This window comes from Loxodonta africana, chromosome 4, assembly GCF_030014295.1.
Source record: "Loxodonta africana isolate mLoxAfr1 chromosome 4, mLoxAfr1.hap2, whole genome shotgun sequence".
Taxonomy (NCBI): Eukaryota; Metazoa; Chordata; class Mammalia; order Proboscidea; family Elephantidae; genus Loxodonta; species Loxodonta africana.
Window position 1 is genome coordinate 37450307 of NC_087345.1, and position 26071 is coordinate 37476377.

At 37.7% G+C, this 26071-nt stretch overlaps 1 protein-coding gene across 4 annotated transcripts in view; it reads left to right on the top strand.

Annotated features, from left to right (window-relative positions):
* CEP83 (centrosomal protein 83) overlaps window positions 1-26071 on the top strand; it is a 170721-nt gene that overhangs the window by 17292 nt on the left and 127358 nt on the right. Inside the window, exon 2 of one of the 4 annotated variants that reach the window (XM_023559732.2) lies at window positions 1452-1515. The exons of 2 other annotated variants lie outside the window; for them this stretch is intronic. The gene's annotated coding sequence lies outside the window, so the exon portion shown is untranslated. The remainder of the gene's footprint in view (window positions 1-1451; window positions 1516-26071) is intronic. One more of the 4 variants, XM_023559730.2, reaches the window with a different exon arrangement.

The following is a 26071-nucleotide window of genomic DNA, read 5'->3' on the forward strand; positions in this document are numbered from 1 at the left end:
GTCAGACCATTAAGTCTGGTCTTTTTGTGAGAATTTGGGGTCTGCATCCCACTGATCTCCTGCTCCCTCAGGAGTTCTCTGTTGTGCTCCCTATCAGGGCAGTCATCGGTTGTGGCCAGGCACCATCTAGTTCTTCTGGTCTCAGGACGATGTAAGTCTTTGGTTCATGTGGCCCTTTCTGTCTCTTGGGCTCATAGTTATCGTGACCTTGGTGTTCTTCATTCTCCTTTGATCCAGGTGGGTTGAGACCAATTGATGCATCTTAGACGGCCACTTGTTAGCATTTAAGACCCCAGATGCCACATTTCAAAGTGGGATGCAGAATGTTTTCATAATAGAATTATTTTGCCAATTGACTTAGTATCTATTGCTTTTAAGTGCTAAGAAAGGAGTAATGACAAAACAAAAACAAAAAACCCCAAAACCAGACCCATAGCCAGAAAGTCAATTCCAACTTATAGTGACCCTTTAGTACAGAGTAGAACTGCCCCGTTTGGTTTCCAAGGAGTGGCTAGTGGATTTGAACTGCTGACCTTTTGGTTAACCATCGAGTTCTTAACCACTGTGCCTTTATTTTGATAGTTTATAAACCACATGTCACTGTTTTCATGTACAGAGATTGCTAGTGTTATAGTAAGTTTTGCTCCACATTACAAAAGTAGTTTGTTTTTGCATCGTTTAAAAGTCTTACAGTAATAATTTTAGTTCAAACAAAGGGAATAGTATAATACCTTACATTTATAGTTTGTAAGGTGCTTTTCCATATATAATATAATGACATTTTTAAAAAGTTTGTTTTTTTCCCCTTGATTTTCCAAGTGCATTGTTCTACATGTTCATTTCACCTCCACAGTGTGGTTTTGGTCTTTCCTATTTTTTTTTTCTTTAAATTGTACTTCAGGTGAAGGTTTACTGAACAAACTAGCTTCTCGTTTAAGTTAGTGTACATATTGTTTTATGACATTGGTTAACAACCCCATGACATGTCAACACTCTCCCTTTGTTTTCTATTTTCTAAAGTAGTTTTCTTATATCTATGCTTTTCTCTTTATGCTGTAAAAGTATTTTCCGAGATAATTTATATAATTTAAAAAGTCTTACCACAAGGTGTCATTGTAACCTATAAAAAGAATTTCCATGTAAAAATGTGCAACGTCAATTGTAGAATTTTTACATTTTCTTGTGTTTTTGTTTTAAAGTATATTTTTTCTGTTTCATATTTTCCACTTGTCTCTTAAGGTGTATTATGTATCTCTTGTATTAAAGGGAAAAACAAAGTAACTCATGTTCTTGAGTTCTTACATTTTTGCAAGACATATGCTTTCCACCCACAAATTTCTTTAGAGTGTGTTGCTATAGAGATGATTGTTTGAAGGAAAGAATGAGGAGGAGTAGCAGCAGGTGGACATTTAAGGAACAAAATACTTACTCTGTGTCTTTGTTCCTGACAGATCCAGCTTTAGAGTTTACCCTTCTGCTTCTGAAATCCCTGTGGAAGAAAGGTGGATATTCAAGGTGTTTATTGTGATGGTATTTGCAATTTATTAAGATGTTCTTGCAAAGGTCCTATGCTTGATTCTTGGTTCTTATGGAGGATTAGTGTTTGAAGTAATTGTAATCTTTGAAATACCCTTTCTTTCACTTTAAATTGATTCAATTTTACCTTTTGAAAAAAAAATTTTTGTTGTTTTTTACTGTCCTGGTTTCCTGGTTGCTCTTTTAAGTAAAAAAAAAAAATATGTTTTATGGAGAGTGAGTGGGGAGGGATCAAGATAAAACTATAAACTCTGTTGCTTCTGTTTCATTTTCAAGACTGTTTCCACTTGACTACGTCTGCCGCTGCCTTTAGTTCAGGGGTTCATGATCGCTTGTCTGGACTTCTGATCTCTTTTGCTCTTTCTTTCTCCCTACCCTGCCCCAAATCTATTCTCCACACCTTGGATAAACTAGTTATTTTTTCTGAAGTGCCAATCTAATCCCACCCTATACTGTCTCCCCACCTACCCTTAAGCCTTTTATTGGCTCCCCCAGGCACAAGGATAAGCTCCATTCTGCTGTACATGGCCTTCAAGGCCTTCTAGGTTTGGCCCTGAGCTGCCTTTCAGGGCTGATCTGCACTGCCTGCACCAACTCCTCACCCCACCCCCTGCCCCCTCAGTAGAAGAATCATGTTTTTCTCTTCTATCTTCATGCCTTTGCACTCGACGTTTTTTTCCCCCATCTTCTTAATTTTAGCTCACGGTTACCTTCTTTGTGAATTCTTCTCTGGCAGCATTTCTAGAATTAGGCCTCTCACCTCAGAGCAGCTATATTACCTAGAAATACATTACATGTCTTATCGTTTAAAAACTTCCTGAGTTTATTTACCATTTTTCAGGAGGTAATATATGTACATGGTAAAAAAAAAAAGTACAAATGCATTTAATAAATAGTAAATTTTCTCTCATCCTTGTTCAGTCAGCAATTGTTAGGAAACATGTACGTTTCACTGACCACTGTGAAGTCCTTGTGGGCAAGGATTTTCTTTTATTTATTTCTGTATTTTACCCAACAAAATATCTGGCATATAATGAACACTTAGAAAATGTTCATAGTACTCGGTATATGGGCAGGCTCTTCCTTGTACATTAGACATCTGCTTAATTTGATGTTAGGCGTATTTCTTTATATCCCTAAAAATCCTCTTAGTATAAGTAGACTACTTAGTAAATATGGTATAGTAGCTACTCAATAACTACTGACAGTTTAATCACTCGAAAAAGGTAAAAGACTTTAAAATTAACCTGTATGTCTTGAGGCTGACTTTTATTTATCTCCCTTTTCTTGCTCTGGAAAATTTTACAGCTTTTTTCTGATAAGATTCTCAAAGATGAACAAGAGAATGCGTGTGTCAGTTACAGTAAAAAATATGATTTAAACTCTTAACTTTCTTTTTTTTCTTTTATGTAACTTTTCAGACCAAGGTGTAAATCTTATGGAAATGAAATTAAATCAGGATGTGTTTAAAAAAGTAGCTTCCAGGATGTGTTGTTGGGACAGTATACGCTCTTTATTGTGTGTTAGAAATCACATGACAGCCTTTTCTATTTCTGGAGAAAGGTAGGACTGTGAACAGAGAATAATCCAGAACTCACACAAAGGTACTAAGTGCTTATAATCTTTTGGAAAGTCCCCATGTTATGTGTAATAGAGTCTACACTAAGAAGTATTAAAATAAATTTGAAGTGTGGTTTGGGCAAGAGTCATCTTTGTCTTTCAGATCTCAGCGTTTCAGAGACATTTGTAATGTATTTCTAAGCATTTGAGGTTGACTGGTTACTATATCCAATTTTCTAGAATTCTTTTGTGTGAATTAATTCGTACGGAGGCAGACAGTGCAATTATAAGAAGAGAATAACATTTTAATTCAGAGTGCTTGCTGGTTGATTGCTAACCACTCTAATATATATCTTCTTCTCTTCTTCTTTTGTTGCCCTCCCCTGTTTCTTTCTAAATCACAATTATGGGGCCTGGCACCTTACCAGGGCTTTGAAGGGTCTGCTCCCAGCTGCACTTCAGGTTTTGGCAGGGTGTCAAGTTGTGACTTTTTTTTTTTGTATACAAGACACCCTGGGATGGCCATCCAAAGGCCATATGGGTAACTAGTGTAGGATTCTCTCTGGATTTTAAAGAAATTTATTTCTAATGTTTTGTTTATAAGTGAAGTAATACATGATGCTCATTCTCCCCCAGACTTTTAATGTTGTTTTTAAGAAATAACAGTTACTTTGGGGGCATTTAGTATTTAAAGCATTGTTTTGAAATGTTCGAAGACGTAGCACGTGCTTTTTAATGGAATGTGTTTTGGAAGCTTTCTATCAGCATGAGTGGCTGTGCTTTCAGAACATTTTGAATTACCATACTTTTGAGCAGACATTGTACCACTGCTTAAGAAATACAGCTCCTGTACAGAAGAAAATGCCATAGGTAGGTTCCAGTAGAGCTGGGACTGTCCAAAAGAAGTGATAGGAAGAAATGTGAGTATGGTTATGTGATGGTAATAGAAGATGAAGAATTTGAGCCTTTATAAAATCGCCTTTCACAAAGGCCAAACCCGTTGCGGCCGAGTCAATTCCAACTCATAGCAACCCTACAGGACAGAGTAGAACTGCCCCGTAGGGTTTCCAAGGGTGTAACCTTTATGGAAGCAGACTGCCACATCTTTCTTCTGCGGAGCGGCTAACGGGCTCAAACTGCTGACCTTTTGGTTAGCAGCTGAGCACTTAACCACTGTGCCACCAGGGCTCCCTCTCACAAAGACTCGCCCATATAATAAGTGTTCATGGATTAACAGGCTGATTCAAGATAATCCGTTTTACTTTTCTTAATACAGCTTTAATTATGTACTTAACTTTTTAAAAATTTGTTATGAGTTTCTTTATTTCATAAACTACACTATAAAAATTATTCTTTATATTTTATACACACACACACACACACACACACACCAAGTGCCTAAGACAAGTTTAGGCATTCTTTGAGGAAATTGATAACTATGTTGTCTGATTGAAATCAGTGAGACCTGACCCTAGTAGGAATTTAAAATTGTAGTAGAAACTTGGAATTTGGGTAAAATCCATTATGAATAGATTGAAGAGAAAGCTTGTATATTAGTTACCTGTGGCTGCTGTAACCAATTGCCACAAACTTGGTGACTTAAAACAACAGAAAATTATTATCTTACAGTTCTGGAGGCCAGAAGTCCAAAATCAGAGAGTTGGCAAGGCCACGCTTTCTTTTAAGGCTCTAGGGGGGAGTCCTTTCCTTGCCTCTTCCAGCTTCCGGTGGCTCCCGGCATTCCTTGGCTTGTGGCCGCTGCATCACTCCAGCCTCTGCATATGCGGTCACATTGCCACCTCCTCTTCTGCCTCAAATCTCCTTCTGCCTCTGTCTTATAAGAAGACACGTGATTGCATTTAGGGCACACCCAGATAAGCAAGAATAAGCATCTCCTCTTCACATCTTTTCCTGTATAAGATAATATTCACTCTTTTGCCATGTAAATCAGTATTCACAGGTTCCAGGGATTAGGATGTTACATATCTTTTTGGGGGCCAGCATTCAGCTCAATACAGCCTGGGAGCCTCAGTTTCTCATTATGGAAGAGAAGGTGAATCAAGGCTAAAGTAGCATTAGAATGGTGATCGTATTATTTGTTTACTTGATATTTTTGAGCTCCTAATATATTTTTTTTTAATATATGATGAGGAGCCCTGGTGGTACAGTGGTTGAGGGTTACAGTGAGCTATAGCAGCTTACTATAAGGTGGGCAGTTCAAATCCACCAGCAGCTCCTTGGAAACCCCATGGGGCATTTCTACTCTGTCCTATAGGATCACCATGAGTTTGAATCGACTTGATGGCAAAGGGTTTGGTTTTGGTTTTAGTATGTGACCAAGGAACCCTGGTGGGGCGCAGTGGTTAATTGCCCGGCTGCTAACTGAAAGATGGTGATTTGAACCCATCAGCCGCTCTGTGGGAGAAAGATGTGGCAGTCTGCTTCGTAAAGATTACACTCTTGGAAATCCTATGGGGCAGTTCTACTATATCCTATAGGGCCACTACGTGTCAGAATTGACTCGGGGCAATGGGTTTGTTTTTTTGTTTTTTAATATGTGACGGTAGTTGTTTTAGATGCAGGGGATACAAAGATGAGTAAGACATGGTTCTTGCCTTGGAGGAAGTTACATTTTAAGCGTAACATAAAATGCTAGAAGACAGAATATTAGCTATGTATATTTGGAGGATTATGAAGTACTTTGTGGAGGAAATAATGCATTCCTGAGCAGGGTTTTGAAGGTGGAATAGCAGTTCAGTTGGTGGCGCAGTGGTTAAGAATTTGGCTGCTAACCAAAAGGTTGGCAGTTTAAATCCACCTGGCGCTCGTTGGAAACCCTGTAGGGCAGTTCTGCTCTGTCCTATGGGATTGCTATGAGTCGGAATCGACTTGATGGCAACGGGTTTAGTTTTGGGTTTAGATTATTGTGCAGAGGGATGGGAAGGACTTCTGTGCAAGGAAATTAGTATTCGCAAAAATATGGTGGTAGGAAACAGCAATGTGTGTTCAAGAAGCTACTGGTAGTTTACTGAGGTAATTTTAAAATGTTTTAATTTCTAATATACAAATAGATATTTCCCAGTTTAGCAATTACAAAGTAAGACATCATTTGCTGTGATAGTTCTTTAAGGAAATATCTTTTCATAGATTAAGGAGATCTATGAAAGGCCAATAAAAAGTGCTTAACCTTGTTAGTTATCAGGAAAATGCAAACTAAAACCACCATGTAATACCACTTTACACTCACTGTTGTTAAGGGCCATCAGCTTCCTAATCGTGGTCACCCCATGCACAATAGAACTAAGTGCTGTCCAGTCCTGCGCTGTCCCCGTGATCGGTTGCGGATCATACTGTTGTGATCCACAGGGCTTTGATTGGCTGGCTTTTGGAAGTAAATCACCAGGCCTTTCTTCCTATACCCGCTAGAGTGGCTAAAATGAAAAAGACTGAAAAACCAAATGTTAGCAAAAATGTATAATGAACAGAACTCTTGTATGTTGTTGGTTAGAATGGAAAATGGTAAAACTACTTTGGTAAAAGTTTGGACAGTTTGTTATAAAGTTAAACATATATCCATTCTATGACCTAGCACTTTTACTGTCAAAGTGTATCCCCCAAATGAAAACATGTCCCCGTTAAAATGTCCCCGGAAAGTTTTGTACAAGAATGCTCATAGCAGCTTTATTCATTATAACCCAAACTAGGAACAATTCAAATATACATCACCAGGAGAATGAAACAACATGTACTGTGTTCAAATGGTAGAACACTAAAACCAAAAAACAAAACAAAACCCGAACCCACTGCTGTTGAGTCAATTCTGACTCATACCAACCCTATAGGACAGAGTAGAACCGCCCCATAGGGTTTCCAAGGCTGTAAGTTGTTATAGAAGCAAAATGCCACATCCTTCTCCAAAGAAGGGGCTGGTGGATTCGAGCTGCTGACCTACTGGTTAGCAGCCAAGCACCTTAACCACTGCATCACCAGGACTCCCAGTAGAATACTACTCAGTATTACAAGAGAATAAAGTATTGGTACACATAAAAATATGATTGAATCTACAGACATGCTAGATAAAACAAAGCAATATACAAGAGTGCATACTGTATGACTGCATTTTAATAATGGTCTAGATCAGGTAAAAACTATGGTGAAAACAGTGTCTGTAGTGGGTGGTTAAATTGGCTGGGAGGGGTGTGAAGAAACCTGGGATGTTGGAAAGTTCTATATCTTGATAAGGTTGAGGCTTCCTTTGTGAACTCATTGAATTGCATACTTTAAACCTGCGTTTTGTTGTATGCAAATTTTACCTAAGAAACAGAAGAACTGTAAACAAGCAAAAGAGAATTGGCAGAAGAAATGGTTCTTTTTCTGGATGTTATTTTATATCCATGTGATGTTTGATACTCTGATAGTCTCTCAACCATGAGAATTAAGCCAGCATTGTGTTTAAGCAGAACAGTGGAAAAGACCAGGGTCCTTGATGATGCTGGACCCAATTTTTGAATTATTCTCCCTTCTGAATCCTTTTTTGTTTTATCTTTTACATTGTGAATTACAATATACTATGGAAAAGTATACAAAAACTGTACAACTGAGTGATTTATTACAATTCAAACCTCTGTGTAACCACAACAAAGATCAAGAAGTAGAACATTGATTGCTAGTCTTTCTAGTGCTCCCTCCCTTCCTCAGGCAACACTTTCCTGACTTTTATGTTACTCACTTCCTTTCTTTCTGGTTTTGCATCCTTAGCATACCTAAGCATGTATTCCCTAAATTCTATAGTTTTTTTTTATCTTTTTTTTTAAACTTTATATCCTTAGTATGTATTCTTTTGTGCCTAGCTTTTTTATACAGTATTTAAATGATAGTCATAGTGTTTACTCCTAGTTTATTTTCAATGATATGTCTTTTTCCATTGTACCACAATTTGTTTCTTTAGTTGTTGACAAACTTTTGGTTTGTTTCTAGGTTTCAGTTATTAGGAATAATGCTGCTATGAATGGTCTCTTACAAATCTCTTGGTGCACTTACACTGACGTTTCGGTTGGATATATGCTTCGGAGTGGAACTGCCAAATTACAGTATTTGTATTTCTTAAGCTTCAGTAGATAGATAGTGCTAATTTTATCCAAAGTGAATAATGTCAAGTGGTTCAGGATGATGGAGTAGTCAGACACTTCATAATGTCCCTCTCACAACAAAGACCTGAGAAAACAAGTGAATTAGGTATAGATGACAACTTTGGAACCCTGAGCATCAAAGACAAGGCTGAAGAATTGGACTGAGCGCCAAGTGGAAGGAGAGATAGTCTGAAAAGAGCGGACATAGAGAAGTACAGATCGCCGATGCCCTGCTAGCCAACCTGCACAGCACAGCCATATTGGGACAAAGCAAGCAGCGTTCCCAGCTGAAACCCCCATCACCTGGTGCAGCTAAGCATGAGCAACTCTACACTCATGTCCAGAGCCAGGCAGGATGCTTCCTGCCCTGTGAAAGTTAAGTGCACACACCCCACTCACTGAGCCCACCCCAGCCCCCTAGCTGGAGGCCCATGGGCCAGTGGGCTACTCTCCTCGTCTGCCATCCCCCTATATGATTGTATTCTGGTGACATGCTCAACCACCCTGCTGCCTAAGCTGGGAGCCCACGGACTGGAGGCGCCCACCTCTTTGTTATAGCCACTCGTGCCAGGGGCCCGTGGACCTGCAGTGCCGCCTACTCCCTCCCGCTACCCACTCCAGGAATCTGAGATCTAACAGTGCCTCCTACTTCCCCTGGCCACCCACGCCAGGGGTCTGAGGGCTGGCGGTACCTCCCACTCCATCCGGCCGCCCACACCGAGGGCCTGAGGGCCAGCAGTGCCTCCTAACCCCTCCAGCCACACATGCCAAGACTGTTGGTGCCTCCTATTCCATACAACTACCTGTGCCAGGGGCCCCAGGACTGGCTGCATAACCTTCCCCAAGAATTACGTGTACAACAAAATTGTCTCTCAGGTATAATGGTGAAATTAGGTATTTCCAGATAAACAGAAATTAAGGGAATTTGTAAAAAACAAGACTAAAGTTATAAGAGATATTAAAGGGAGTCCTTTGGATAGATAACCAACAACATGAGAGAGACAACAACCTGAGATTAGAACACAGGACAGCATCAGCCAGGTACAAACCCAGATAAAGAATTCTCAAAAATAAAGCTAAAAAAATGAAATCAGGGAACCAGAGACGTTAATCTGTAAATGGTAACAATGTCAAAACAAAGAGGCGATAAATAATGAGCTATAGAACTTTCATATGGAGAGGAAGTTAAGGCGATATCAAGAAATAAAAGATTCATTTAAACTTAGGAAGATAAAGATAAATTTCAAGGTAACCACAAAGAAAGTTAACAAACCTACTCATCAAAATAAAAGAAGAAAAACATAACTCAGTAAACACAAAATCTACAACAATGAAAGAAATGAAAAGAAAATCCACAAACAGAACTTAGCACAGAAAATTAAGCAGAAAAAGAAACCATCAAAACCACAGAAAAAAGTGCAAAAAAATGATAGCAGTAAACTCATATCTGTTGATAATCACACTGAATGTAAATGGCTTAAATACATCAATAAAGAGTGGCAGAATGGACTAAAAAGCATGATCCATCTAGATGCTGTCTATAGGAGACATACCTTAGAAACAAAGACCTACACATACTAAAACTCAAAGGATGGAAAAAATATGTATCAAGCAAACAACCAAAAAACAACTTTGGTTTGTTTCTAGATTTCAGTTATTAGGAATAATACTGCTATGAATGGTCTCGTACAAATCTCTTGGTGCACTTACACTGACATTTCAGTTGGGTATATGCTTAGGAGTGGAACTGCCAAATTACGGTATTTGTATTTCTTAAGCTTCAGTAAGATAGTGCTTAATTTATTTCTGATAAATTATTTCGTAATTAATTTCTAATAAAACAGACTTTAGGCAAGATCCAACATAAAAGATAAGGAAGGACTTTATATAATGATTAAAGGGTGAATCTACTAAGAAGACATAACTATAATAAAAATAAACCAAATAAAAAAATGAAAATCATAATAAATACATATGCACTCAATCATGGGGCTCAAAAATACATAAAGCAAACTCTAACAGCATTGAAAAAGAAATAGTTCCACAGTAATAGTAGAAGACTTCAAGACACCACTGTCAGTGAAGGGCAGAACACAGAAACTCAGCCAAGATTAAAATCTAAATGGCAAGGTCAACCAGCTCGACTCATAGACATATACAGAACACTTCACCCAACAACAACAAAATACACATTCTTTTCCAATGCATGTGGAACATCTTCCATAATAAACTACATTTTAGGCCACAAAGCAAGCCTTAACAAAATTTTTTAAATAACACAAAGCGTTTTTTTCTGATCACAACAACGTGAAAGTAGACATCAATAACAGGAATAACAAGGGAAAAAAAAAAATCAAATACATGGCAATTGAATAACACCTTGCTTAAAAACCACTGGGTAATAGGAGAAATCAAATTTGTAGTAAAAATTTTCCCAGAATCAAGGAGAATGAAAACACTTCTTACCAGTACCTTTAAGACACAGCAAAAGCAGTACTTAAGAGGTCAATTTATAGCAATAAAGGCACACTGAAAAAAGAAGAAAGGGCTCAAATCAGAACATTAACCTTACAACTTGAACAAATAAAAAGAGAGCAGCAAAAGAAGCCCATAGTCACTAGTAGGAAGGAAATAATAAAGGTTAAAGCAGAAATGGAGAACAGAAAAAAAATAGAATCAACAAAACCAAAAGTTGGTTCTTTGAAAGGATCAACAAAATTGACAAACCACTGGCCAAATTGACAAAAGCAGGGGAGGGAGCGAATAACGTAAATAAGAAATGAGGTGGGTAACTTTACAACAGAACCAACTGAAATAAAAAGGATCATGTACTTCAACAAATTTGAAAACCTACAGAAAGTGGAAAAATTTCTAGAAACATACTACCTACCTAAACTAACAAATTGAGGTAGAAAAACTGAACAGGCCCATAGCAAAAGAAGAAATTGAAAAGGTAATAAAAAAAACTCCCAACAAAAAAAGCCTTTGCCTGGATGATTTCTACCAGATATTCAATGAAAATCTCACATCCATACTACTCAAACTATTTTAGAATGTAGAAAAAGAAGGAGTACTCCTGAATTCATTCTATGAAGCCCACATACCCTGATACCAAAACCAGGCAAAGATACCACAATAAAAGAAAATCACAAATGTCCCTCACGAATACAGATGCAAAAATTCTCAACAAAATTCTAGCCAGTAGAATTCAATAGCATATCAAAAAGAAACAAAAAAAGACATCATGACCAAGTGGGATTCATATCAGGTATGCAAGGATGGTTCAGTATCAGAAAATCAACTCAATCCAGCACATAAATAAAAGAATCACATGAGCAATGCTGAAAGGCATTTGATAAAGTCCAACATCCATTCCTAATAAAAACTCTCGGCAAAATAGGAACAGAAGGGAAATTTCTCAACATAATAAAGGGCATTTATACAAAACCAGCAGCCAGTCTTATTTTCAGTGGAGAGAGACTGAAAGCATTCCCCTTGAGAATGGGAAGCAGAGAAGGATGCCCTTTATTACCAGTCTTATTCAGCATTGTGCTGGAAGTCTTTGGTAGAGCAGTAGCAGTAAGACCAGAAAAAGAAATAAAGCACATCCAGATTGGCAACGAAAAAGTAAAACTATCCCTATTCATAGATAATATGATCTTATACATAGAAAACACCAAAGGTTCCACAAGAAAGCTACTGGAACTAATAGAAGAATTTGACAAAGTAGGAAGATACAAGATCAACATACAAAAATCAGTTGAATACCTCTACATCAACGAAGATAACTTCAAAAAGGAAATCAGGTAAACAATACCATTTATGGTAACCCCCCAAAAGATAAAATACTTAGGAATAAATCTGACCAGGAACATTAAAGATCTGTACAAAGAAAACTACAAAACACTACTGCAAGAAACCAAGAGAGACCTACATAAATGGAAAAACATACCATGCTCATGAATAAGAAGACTCAACCTTGTGAAAATGTTGATACTTTCCAAAGCAATCTACAGTTATAATGTAGTCCCAATCCAGATCCCAACAGCATTCTTTAATGAGTTGGAAAAACTAACCACCAACTTTATATGTAAGGGAAGTAAGTCCCAGAGAAGTAGAGCATTATTGAAGAACAAAGTAGGAGGCCTTACCCTACCTGATCTCAGAACCTATTATACAGCCACCGTAGTCAAAACAGCCTGCTACTGCTATAACAACAGACACATAAACCAATGGAATAGAATTGAGAACCCAGACATAAATCCATTCACCTATGGACAAGTGATCTTTGACAAAGGGCCAAAATCCATTAAATGAGGAAAAGACAGTCTCTTTAACAAATGGTGCTGGCAAAACTGTATGTCCATTTGTGAAAAAAATGAAACAGGACCCATATCTCACACCATACACAAAAATAAGCCCAAAACGGATCAAAGACCTACATATAAAACTTAAAAGTATAAAAATCGTGAAACAAAGAGACACAGTGCCAGAGGCCCTAAAATATGACATAAGTAGAATTCCAAACATAGCTAAGAATGCACAAACAGCAGAAGATGAACTAGATACATGGGATCTCCTAAAAATTAAATACTTATGCTTTTTCAAAAGATTTTTCCAAAAGAGTAAAAAGAGAACCTACAGACTGGGAAAAAGTGACATAGCCAACAAGGGCCTAATTTTTTAAATTTATAGAAAACTTCAACACCTCAACAACCAAAAGGCAATCCAATTAAAAAATGGGCAAAGGATATGACTAGACACTGCACCAAGAAGACACTTAGACAGCTAACAAACACATGAAATACTCTTGATCATTAGCCATTAGAGAGATGCAGATTAAAATAACAATGAGATACCATCTCACCAGTATATTGATGGCAATAACAACAAAAAAAATACGTATATATAAAACGACAAATGCTGGTGAGATTGTGGGGAGACTGGAACTCTTATTCACTACTGGTGGGAATGTACAATGGTACAACCACTATGGAAAATGGTATGGTGCCCCACCCCTAAGTATATACCCTAAAGAAATAAGAGCCGTGACACGACTAGACATACGCACACCCACGTTCATCGCAGCATTATTCACAGTAGGAAAAAGATGGAAACAACCTAAGTGCCCATAACAGATGAATGGATTAGCAAACTGTGGTACATGCACAGAATGCAATACTATGCAATGATAAAGAATAATGATGAAACATCTCACAGCATGGATGAATTTGGAGGACATTGTGGTGAGTGAAATAAGTCAATCACAAAAAGACAAATATCCTGTTAGACCACTGTTATACAAAAACAAAAGGTTTACACACGGAAAAAAAAAAACTTTGATGGTTACCAGGGATAGGAAGGGGAGAGAGGGAAAATTACTAACCAGATAAAAGACAGGTGTAAATATTGGTGAAGGGAATGGCAACACACAACATGAGGGAAGTCAGCAAAACATGACCAAGGTATGAGAGGACACAGAGAAATGCAAGAACAAAGGGGAGCAACAATAATTACTAAAATACAGACAAGCCTGTAAGAGTAGCATTAAACCAAAAAAACCAAACCTGTTGCCGTCGAGTCTATTCCGACTCATGTCGACCCCATAGGACAGAGTAGAACTGCCCCATAGAGTTTCCAAGGAGTGCCTGGTGGTTTTGAACTGCCAACCCTTTGGTTAGCAGCCATAGCACTTAACCACTATGCCACCAGAGCTTCCAACAGCAGCGTTAACAAACACGAGTTTACAAATGGATACGTAGGTAGATAGATATGCTAAGCAATGTGGGATGATGTAAGGGAACACACCCTCCTGCAGATATAGGTTTGGTAATGGATATTTCTACATATGTAACTAGATGCTGCTTATATATTAATATAGACAGTAGAGCAGAGAAGGGCCACAGTCAGGGCAGCTTCTTAGACATAACCAAATGCCTTGCGGGACGAAGCTCCTGGCTCGAAGGTGAAGGACCGTAGACTCGGGGGATATCTACATTGATTGGCATACATAGTTCATAAAGACAGAATTCTGCATCTTACTTTGGTGAGTAGTGGGCGGCCATCTAAGATACCACTATTGGTCTCTTCCCGTTCAGAGCAAAGCAGAGTGAAGAAAATCAAAGACTCAAGGAAGCAGTCCAGAGGACTTATGGACCACATGAGCCACAGTCTGTTGAGACCAGAGGAACTACATGGTGCCCAGCTACCTCTACTGATTTCTCTACCTTTTGCTCCCATCCATTAATAAGCAAACATATGGAAAATAATTAACCACTTGAATAACCCAAAACTTTCATATTAAAAGAACAGGTAGCTTGTTTTTGAATGTGAAATTGGCAAAAATATAAAACCACGATAATACCCAGTGCTGGTAATTGATGTGTAAAACTGATAGGCAATTTGGCGATACTTACAGAGAACCATGAAAACATCCAGTATACCCTTTGACCCACTGTTTGTTCTATTGGAAGTAGAAGCACAATTAAGTGTTCTGGAATTCCCATTTTTTGCAGTGTTATCCATAATTTGTTAATGATCCACACAGTTGAATGCCTTTGCATAGCCAATAAAACACAGGTAAACATCCTTCTGGTATCCTCTGCTTTCAGCCAAGGTCCATCTGACATCAGCAATGATCTCCCCAGTTCCATGTCCTCTTCTGAATCTGGCTTGAATTTCTGGCGGTTCCCTGTGGATGTACTGCTACAACCGCTTTTGAATGATCTTCAGTAAAATTTTACTCGTCTTTTTTTTTTTTTTTTTTATGAGGAGTACCCAACCCAGTGCCGTCGAGACAATTGCGACTCATAGCGACCCTATAGGACAGAGTAGAACTTCCCTATAGGACAGAGTAGAACTGTGAGGAGTAGGTGTGCTTTATTTACTTAGGTCTTTTTTAGTTTCTCTCAATAATTACCTATAGTTTTTCATATGATGTTTGGTATATCTTTTTGGCTGGGTATTTGATATTTTTCAATGCAGTTGTTATGAATGTCTTTGAAAAATATATTCTTCTGTTGTTGGCATAGGGAACAAAATTAATTTTTATATATTGATCTATCTAGCAACCTTACTAACTTGCTTCTTCTATTTCTCTGTAGATTCTTTGGGATTTTCTGCATGTACAACCAGAATATCTGTGAATAGAGAAAGTTTCATTTTTCCTTTCCTTGTATGTTTTATTCCATTGTGTTATTCATGATCCTTCAATACAAAGTTGAATAAAAGGGGTAATAATGGACATCCTTGTCATGATCTTGTTCTCAAAGAAAGGCATTCAAGATCTTAAAATCAAGTATGGTATTTACTGTACTCATTTTATATATATCTCTTATTTGATTCATGTGCCTTTCAGTTTCCATTTTTGTAATTTTTTTGCCTTTTAAAAAAAAATTGAGGTGACATAAAATTAACCATCGTAAAGTGTACCTATCCATGGCATTTATATATTCACAGTGTTGTACAACTACCACCTCTATCTAGTTTCAAAACATTTTCATTGCCCCAAAAGGAGAAGCCTTGCACTCATCAAGTAGTCAGTCCCTATTATTCCCCCCTCTCAGGCCTGTCAACTGCCAATCTGCTTTCTGTCTGTATGGATTTAGCTATTCTGGATATTTTATATAAATGGAATCATGCAATACATGACCTTTTGTGTCTGGTTTCTTTCATTAGACTTAATATGATCAGAGAGCAGTTCCAACCCACGCAGCAGCTACACTGGCAAAAGACCTAGTGATCTGTTTCTGTAAAGATTACAGCCAAGAAAACCCTATGGGGCAGTTCTCCTCTGTCACATGAGGCCTTTATGAGTTGGAATTGACTTGATGGCACCTAACAACACCTAGTAGCATGTATCCTTATAGTGTGTATTAGTGCTTCATTCCTTTATGTGGCTGAGTAATATTCCATTGTGCGCATATACTCCATTTTCTTTATTCATCCTTTGATGGCCATTTGTGTTGTTTCTACCTTTTTAGCTATTGTGAAAGTGTTGCTATGAGCATTCATGTACAAGTATTTGTTTGAGTTTTTGCTGTTGTTGTTTGTTTGCCATCCAGTTAGTTCTGACTTCTGTCAATCACGTGTGCAGAGTAGAACTGCTTCATAAGATTTTCAAGGCTGTGACCTTTTGGAAGTGGATTGCCAGGACTGTCTTCTGAGGTGTCTCTGGGTGGGTTTGAACCACTAACCTTTTGGCTGGTAGTGAAGGGCTTAAACGTTTGCAACATCTAAGACTCCCACTTGTTTGAGTACCTGTTTTCAATCCTTTTAAGCATATCCTTAGGAGTGGAATTATTGGGTTTAATTTTTTGATGAACTACCAGAATGTTATCCAGAGCAGCTGTACCATTTTATATTCCCACCAACAATGTATGAGAGTTCTAGTTTCTCCATGTCCTCACCAACATTTATTTTCCCTTTTTTTTTTTTTTAATTACATTGACCTAGTTATCACCTGTAAACATTTGTGTCCAGGTTTTTGTGTGATCTGGAGTTTTTATTTTTCTGGGATAAATACTCAGTATAATTGCTGACTTGTATGATAGATGCCCCCCACACGTCCGCCAGTTTGTTGTACTGCGGGGGCTTGTGTGTTACTGTGATGCTGGAAGTTATGCCATTCGTATTCAAGTACCAGCAAGGTTACCCATGGTTGACAGGTTTCAGCTGAGCTTCCAGACTAAGACAGACTAGTAAGAAGGACTCAGTGGTCTACTTCTGAAGAAATTAGCCAGTGAAAACCTTATGAATAGTAGCAGAACATTGTCTTTATATTGGCGGGACTATGGGCCCCTCATATTGGAAGGCACTCAAAAGACAACTGGGAAAGAACTGCCTCCTCAAAGTGGAGTCGACCTTAATGACATGAATGGTGTTAAGCTTTCGAGATCTTCATTTGCTGATGTGGCAGGACTCAAAATGAGAAGAAACAGATGTAAACATCCATTAGTAATCGGAATGTGGAACGTGCGAAATATGAGGCTAGGAAAGTTGGACATCATCAAACATGAAATGGAATGCAAAAAGATTGATATCTTAGGCATTAGCGAGCTGAAATGACTGGTATTGGCCATTTTGAATTGGGCAGTCATATTGTCTACTATGCAGGGAATGACAACTTGAAGATGAATGACGTTACATTCATCGTCAAAAAGAACGTTTTTATCTATCCTGAAGTACAACACTGTCGGTGATAGGGTAATATCCATACGCCTGCAATGAAGACCAGTTAATACGACTATTGTTCAAATTTACACACCAACCACTAAAGCCAAAGATGAAGAAGTTGAAGACTTTTTACCAACTTCTGCAGTTTGAAATTCATCGAAGATGCAGTCAGGATGCATTGATAATTACTGGTGATTGGAATGTGGGAGTTGGAAACAAAGAGGAAGGATCAGTAGTTGGAAAACATGGCCTTGGTGATAGAAATGATGCCAGAGATCACATGATAGAATTTTGCAAGACAGTGACTTCATTGCAAATACCTTTTTCACCAACATAAACAGTGACTATACACATGGACCTCACCAGATGGAATACGTAGGAGTCAAATTGACTACATCTTTGGAAAGAGGTGATGGAGAAGCTCAATGTCATCAGTCAGAACAAGGTCAGGGGGCAACTGCCAAAGAGACCATCAGTTGATCGTATGCAAGTTCAAGTTGAAGCTGAAGAAAATTAGAACAAGTCCATGAAAGCCAAAGTATGACCTTGAGTATATCCCACCTGAATTTAGAGACCATCTCAAGAATAGATTTGATGCGTTGAGCACTAATGACAGAAGACCAGACAAGTTGTGGAATGTCATCATGGACATTATATGTGAAGAAAGCAAGAAGTCATTAAAAAGACAGGAAAGAAAGGAAAGACCAAAATGTATATCAGCAGAGACTTTGAAAGTTGCTCTTGAATGTCAAGTAGCTAAAGGAAATAGAAGAAATGATGAAGTAAAAATGCTGAACAGAATAATTCAAAGGGCAGCTCGAGAAGACAAAGTATTGTAACAGCACATGCAGAGACCTAGAGTTAGAAAACCAAAGGGAACACGCTTGGCATTTCTCAAGCTGAAAAAACTGAAGAAAAGATACAAGCCTCGAGTTGCAAAATTGAAGGATTCTAAGTGGAAAATATTAAACAACACAGGAAGCATCAAAATAAAATGGAAGGAATACATAGAGTCACTATACCGAAAAGAATTGGTCGACATTCAACTGTTTTAGGAGGTAGCATATGATCAGGAACCAACAGTACTGAAGGAAGAGATCGAAGCTGCACTGAAGGCACTGGCAAAAAACAAGGCTCTACGATTTGACAGAGTACCAATTGAGGTGTTTCAACCAACAGATGCAGCACTGGAAGTGCTCACTCGTCTATGTCAAGAAATTTGGAAGATGGCTACCTGGCCAACCAAGTGGAAGAGATCCATATTTCTGCCTATTCCAAGAAAGGTGATCCAACCGAATGCAGAAATTATTGAAAAATATCGTTAGTATCACACGCAAGTAAAATTTTGCTGAAGATAATTCAAAAGTGTCCCCAGGAGTATATTGACAGGGAACTGACAAATTCAGACCAGATTTAAAGGAGGACGTGGAACCAGAGATATGATTGCTGATGTCAGATGGATCCTGGCTGAAAGCAGAGAATACCAGAATGTTGTTTTACTTGTGTTTTATTGACTATGCAAAGGCATTTAACTGTGTGGATCATAACAAATTATGGATAACATTGAGAAGAATGGAAATTCCAGAACACTTAATTGTGCTTATGAGAAGCCTTTACATAGATCAAGAGGCAGTTGTTCGAACAGAACAAGGGAATACCGCATGGTTTAAAGTCAGAAAGGGTGTGTGTCAGGGTTTTGTCCTTTCACCATACCTATTCAACCTGTATACTATAAGCAAGTAATCTGAGAAGCTGGACTATATTAAGAATAATGTGGCATTAGGATTGGAGGAAGACTCATTAACAGCCTGTGTTATACAGATTACACAACCTTGGTTGCTGCAAGGGAAGAGGACTTGAAGCAGTTATTGATGAAGATCAAAGACCACAGCCTTCAGTATGGGTTATGCCTCAACATAAAGAAAACAGAAATCCTCACAACTGGACCGATAAGCAACACCATGATAAATGGAGAAAGGATTGAAGTTTTCAAGGATTTTATTTTACTTGAATTCACAATCAACACCCATGGAAGCAGCAGTCAAGAAATCAAATGGCGTATTGCATTGGCCAAACTCTGCTGCAAAAGACCTCTTTAAGTGTTAAAAACCAAAGATGTCACTTTGAAGAGTAGGTGTGCCTGACCCAAGACATGTTGTTTTCAGTCTCCTAATATGCGTGTGAAAACTGGACAATGAATAAGGGAGACTGAAGAAGAATTGATTTCTTTGAATTATGGTGTCAGTGAAGAATATTGAATATACCATGGACTGCCAAAAGAATGTACAAATCTGTCTCAGAACAAATACAGCCAGAATGCTTGTTATAAGCAAGGATGGCAAGATTTCATCTCACATATTTTGGACATGTTATCAGGAGGGATCAGTCCCTGTAGAAGGACATTATGCTTGTTAAAGTAGAGGGTCAGCGAAAAAAAGGGACACCCTCAGCGAAATGGATCAACATAGTAGCTGCAACAATAGGCAGCTACATGAGAATGGCCCAGGACTGGATAGTGGTTTGTTCTGTTTTGTTATAGGGTTGCTACAAGTTGGAGCTGACTTGATGGCACCGAGCAACAACATGATAGATAAATGTTTAGTTTGTAAAGAAACTGTCAAATTGATTTCTAGAGTGGCTACCATTTTACATTCTCACGAGGAATTTATGAGTAATCCATTTTCTCTACTTTCTCTCCAGTATTTGGTGGTGTCACTTTTTTGTATTTTAGCCATTCTGATAGGTGTATTAATATTTTTCTATTGTTTTAATTTTCATTTCCCTAGTGCCTAATGATGTTAGGCATCTTTTCATGTGCTTGTTTGCCATCTGTATCTTCTCTTTCGTGAAATGTCTCTCATCTTTTGCCTGTTTTCTCAGGTCGTTTTTTATTTGGGTTTTGAGAAGTTTTAATATATTCTATATACTAGTCCTTTGTTAGATATATGGTTTGCACATATTTTCTTCCAAGGGGTGGTCTCTCTTTTTATGCTCTTTACAGAGTCTTTTGCAGAAGAAAAAGTCTTGATTTGGAAGAAATCCAATTTATAAGTTTTTTTTACAGATTATCCTTTTTGATCAAGCTTAAGAACTCTTTATCTAGCTCTAGATCTTGAAGATTTTATTTTGTTTCCCAAAAGTTTTACAGTTTTACCTCTAAGCCTGTGATACATTTTAAGCTAATTTTTTTATAGGTAAATGGTATTGCATTTAAAATTTTGATGTTCATGTGTTCATTGGTGCTCCTCCTGTTGTTAGGTGCTGTTGAGTCAGTTCCGACTCACAGCGGCCCTATGTACAACAGAGTGAAATATTGCCCAGTCCTGCACCATCCTCACAAATGTTGCTGTGTTTCAACCCATTGTTGCAGCCACTGTGTCAGTCCATCTTGTTGGGGGTCTTCCTGTTTTTTGCTTACCCTCTACTTTACCAAGTATGATGTCCTTCTCGGGGGACTAATCCCTCCTGAGAACATGTCCAAAGTACGTGAGATGAAGTCTCACCATCCTCACTTCCATATATCAAAATGCAGTTGATTTTTGAATATTCATCTTCGTCTTGTATCCTCTCACCTTGCTGAATTTCATTATTAGTTATAGGCATTTTTTTAAATTGATTCATTGGGATTTCCTGATTAGACAGTCATGTTGTCTGCAATCAGTGACAGTTTTCTTTCTTTTTTTCTGATTTATCTGTCTTTTATTTATTTTGCCTATTGTACTGGCTACAACTTCTAGAACTATGTTAAATAAGAGTAGCCAGGCAGACATCCTTGCCTTGATTCAGATCTTAAGGGAAGCATTCAGTCTTTTGCCATTAAGTACACTTGGGGTTGCCATGAATCGAAATCTACTCAAGGGCAACCAGCAACAACAACAAATAATGATAACTGTAGAGTGGTTAAGAGCTCAGGCTGCTAACCAAGAAGTCGCCACTTCGAATCCATCAGCCACCTCTTGGAAACTATGGGGCAGTTCTCTTCGTATAGGGTCACTGTGAGTTGGAATCAGCTCAACAACAACGGGTTTGGTTTGCTTTTGGTAGGTCATTTATGTCCTGTAGATGATCTTTATCAAGTTGAGCAAGTTCTCTATTTCTATTTTACTGAGAGTTTTTATAACAAATGAATATTGAATTATATCAATTTTTTTCTTCAGTTGCTGTGATTATGTGATTTGTCTTCTTTAGGCTGTTAGTATGGTGGGCTACATTGATTGATGTTCGAATATTGAGTCAGCCTTACATTCCTAGAATAAACGTCACTTAGTCATGGTGTATAATTTTATTTGTATGTTGCTGAATTGTATTTGGTAATTTTTGTTAAGGATTTGTGCAGTTACATTCATGAAGGATGTTGGTCTATATGTTTTGTTTTTTTGTACCGTCCTTGTCTGGTTTTAGTATTAGAATAGCGTTAGCTTTATAACATGAATTGGGAATTATTCCTTCCTCTTCTGTTTCATTGATGAAATTGTATAGACTTGGTCTAATTCTTCAAACATTTGGTAAAATTCTCCGATGAAGCCATTTTATTGGTGAGTTTGTGATTTACGAATTTAACTTCCTTGGTAGATATAGAGCATTAGATTATGATTGTCATAGTTGCTGAGTTGTGGTAATTTGTACCTTTTGATGAATTGGTCCATTTCATCTTTGAGGACCAAATATATGTGGTCAAATATATTTTGTTGTCAAATGTATGTATATAAAGTTGTTGGTAATATTCTCTTAATATCTTTTGTTCTCCACAGGGTCTGTAGTATTTCATTCCTGATGTATATAATTTGTGTCTTCTCTTTTTTTTTTCCTGTCAGTTTTTCTAGAGGTTTGTCAGTTTTATTGAACTTAATTAATCAGCTCTTTATCTAATTGATTTTCTCTATATTATCTTTTGTTACCAATTTCATTGATTTCTGCTCTTTATTATTCCTTTCCTTCTGCTTGTGTTGGGTATATTTTGGTCATCTTTTTCTCGGTTTTTGAGGTGGGAGCTTAGATTATTGATTTGATAGTTTTCGTCTTTTCATATGTGTACATTTAGCTCTATAAATTCCTCTCTCAGCACTGCTTTTCCTGTGTGAAACACATTTGATATTTTGTATTTTCATTTTTATTCAGTTTAATGTGTTTTTTTAAAACAGTTTTATTGATAGATATTTCACACACTATACAATTTACCTGCTTAAAGTATGCAGCTCAGTGGTTTTTAGTATGTTCACAAAGTTGTGGAACCATCACCACAGTCCCTGCTTCAAGATATTTTCTTTGTTTTGAAAGGTTTAACTATAATATGGATTCCTTTGTTTGTTCCATGCTTTCTCAGCTTGTTGAATTTGTATATTTGTATCTTTACCAAATTTGGAAGGTTTTTGGCCATTTATTTCTTCAAGTACTTTTCAGCGCCTCCCTCTTTCTCTTCTTCTTGGACTCGGATGATATGAATGACAGATCTTTTATTTTAGTCTCACTGGTCCCTGAGCATCTGTTGTTGCTCCCCCCCGCCCCATGTATTCTTTCAGTTGGGTAATTTCAGTTGTTCTGTCTTCCAGTTCATTAATTCTTTTCTCACTCCCCTCCATTTGTGATGTTCAACTCATCCACTGAAATTTTTACTACAGTCATTCTAAAATTTCCTCTTGGTTCTTTTTATCTCCTATTTCGTTACTGGGAGCCCTAGTGTGCAGTGGTTAAGCGCTCGGCTGTTAACCCAAAGGTCAGCAGTTAAAACCCACCAGCCGCTCTGCAGGAAAAAGATGTGGCAGTCTGCTTACATAAAGATTACAGCCTTGGAAACCCTATGGGACAGTTTTACTGTCCTTTAGGGTCACTATGAGTTGAATCGACTCGACAGTAGTGGGTTTGGTTTATTGGTGGTGCAAACAGTTTTCTCTCTACTACTAACCTAACTGGAGCCCTGGTGGCACAGTGGTTTTTAAGAGCTTGGCTGCTAACCAAGATGTCAGCAGTTTGAAACCACCAGCCACTCCTTGTAACCCTGTGAGGCAGTTCTACTTTGTCCTATAGGGTCGCTATGAGTCAGAGTCGACTCGCTGACAATGAGTAGATAGTATTTCGTTGGTGATGTGTATTTCTTTACTGCAGCTTTGTCTTTTTTCATTTATTTCCAACTTGTTTGTAATTGCTCATTGAATCATTCTTATCATGGCTACTTTAAAATCTTTGTCAAATAATTCTAATATCTCTGTAATCTTAGTGTTGGCATCTATTGATTTTCTGTTTTCATTAACTTTGAAATCTTCTTAGTTCTTGGTATGACTAGTGATTTTCAACTGAAACTAGGACATTTTGGCTGTTACATTATGGGACTTTGGATCTTATTTAAACCCTCAGTTTTAGCTGGCTTTTTTTGAAACTCCTTTGGCTAGGAAAAGGGGAGTCACTACCTAATTATTGCTGAGTAGGGTAGAAATCCAGGTTTCCCGATTGGCCTCTGTTGACATCCAAGGTTGGGGATAAACCTCAGTATTGCTGGGCAGGACTAGGAGTTCTGGTTCCCTATGTGGTCTCCAGTGACACCTTGGAGGTGGTGACCTCATTAACACTGAGTCCTGGCACCTGCCCCGATTGTCCATAAGACCTTTTCTAACAGCACCTCAATGGCACAAGGAAGGTTCTCCTTGTAACTGCTGGTGGGGTGAAAGTCCAGGTTTCCCGTGTGGTCTCCATTAACATTTTGGGAGCAAAAGAGGGTCTCTGTGAGTCAGGATCAACTTGACGGCAAAACGGTTTGGTTTTGGGGATGAAAGGTTGCTAACCGTCACTGCAGTTGCTGCTTCAAGATTTTTTCTTTGTTTTCATTTTCAGAGATTTGACTATGATGTGTCTTAATGTGGATTCCTTTGTTTTGTTTGTTTGGAGTTTGCTCAGCTTGTTGAATTTATATGTTTATGTCTTTACCAAATTCGAGAGTTTTTCAGTCATTATTTCTTTGAGTACTTCCGTAATGGGAGGAGTACTGGAAAGTATGTCTATGCTACTTTTCTGGAAGTGGCAGTCTTTATCTCACAAGTTTTAGTATGTAATATCAGTTTTCATTTATTTCTAAATATTTTCAAATTTCTGTTACGATCTTTTATTCATGAATTATTTAGAAATGTACTTTTTACTTTCTAAGCATATGGGACTTTTCTAGTTATCTTTATGTATTGACTATTAGTTTAATTGCATTGTGGTTAGAATTTAACTATGTTAAAATCCTACGAGATATTATATAGAGCATTTTCTTTATAATTTTGGTCTTTTCAAGTTTGTGAGATTTTTAAAAACCAGACTTTACTTTTTAGAGCAGTTTTAGGTTTACAGAAAAATTGTGCAGAAAGTACAGAGAGTTCCCGTATACTTCCTCTTGCTCCTGCACACTGTTTCTCCTATCATTAGCATCTTACATTTGTGTGGTACATTTGTTACAATTGATGAACCAATAGTGATACATTACTATTGACCAAAGTCCTCAGTTTACATTAGAGTTCATCCTTTGTGTTGCATATGTTTGTGGGTTTTGACAAATGCATAGTTTCGTGTGTCTACCGTTACAATATCTTATAGTTTCGCTGCCCTAAAAATGCCTTGTGTGCTACCTATTCATCCTTGCAACCCTGCGACCATTGATCTTTATACTGTTTCTATAGTTTCGCCTTTTCCAGGAATGTCATACAGTTGGAATTATATAGTATGTACCATTTTCAGACCGACTTTCTTTGCTTAGCAGTGTACATTTTCGTTTCCCCCATGTCATTGCTGGTGGGAATACAAAATGGTACAGCCACTCTGCAAGATAGTCTGTACGTTTCTTACAAAGTTAAACATGGGCTTACCAAGTGATCCAGCAATTACATTTCTAAGTATTTACTCAAATCAGTTGAAAACGTATGTCCACAAAAAATTCTGCACGTAGATGTTTATAGCATCTTTATTCACAGTTGCCAAAAATTGGAAGCAACCAAGGTGTTCTTCAGTAGGGAATGGGTAATCAAACTGTGGTACATCCATACAAGAAAGAAAAAAACAAACAAACAAAAAAACCCATTGCTGTCAGGTCAATTCCAACTATAGCAACCCTATAGGATAGAGTAGAACTGCCCCATAGGGTTTCTATGGCTGTAATATTTACGGAAGCAGACTGCCACATCTTTCTCCTGCTGAGCGGCAGGTGGGTTCTAACTGCTGACTTTTTTGGTTAGCAGCTGGGCACTTAAGAGTATTCTTCAGTGATAAAAAGAAATGAGATCTGTTTTCCTGAGACCTAGCATGTGATGATTATAAATGTTCTGCATATGCTCATAAGAAATGTATTATCTGTATTTACTGGCTACAGTTTTGTGTGTGTATATATATGTATGTGTGTATATATATAATATGTGTATATATATATGTATGAAAAAATATAGGTATGTAAGTTTGGTTAATTTGTTTCATTGCTCAAATTGTGTTCTTACTGATTATTTTTTGGCTGCTGTTCTGTCAGTTAACAAGAATAGTGGTTAACTTCTCCCAATGTGATTGTGAATTTGGCTAATTTTTTCTTATAGTTCTGACTTCTGCCTTATGTATTTAGGGACCATAGTAAGTGTATATAAATATATATAAAATCACCCCATCTTCCTGCTGTAGTTAGCTTTTGTTATTATGAATGTTTCTCTTCATTTTAGGCT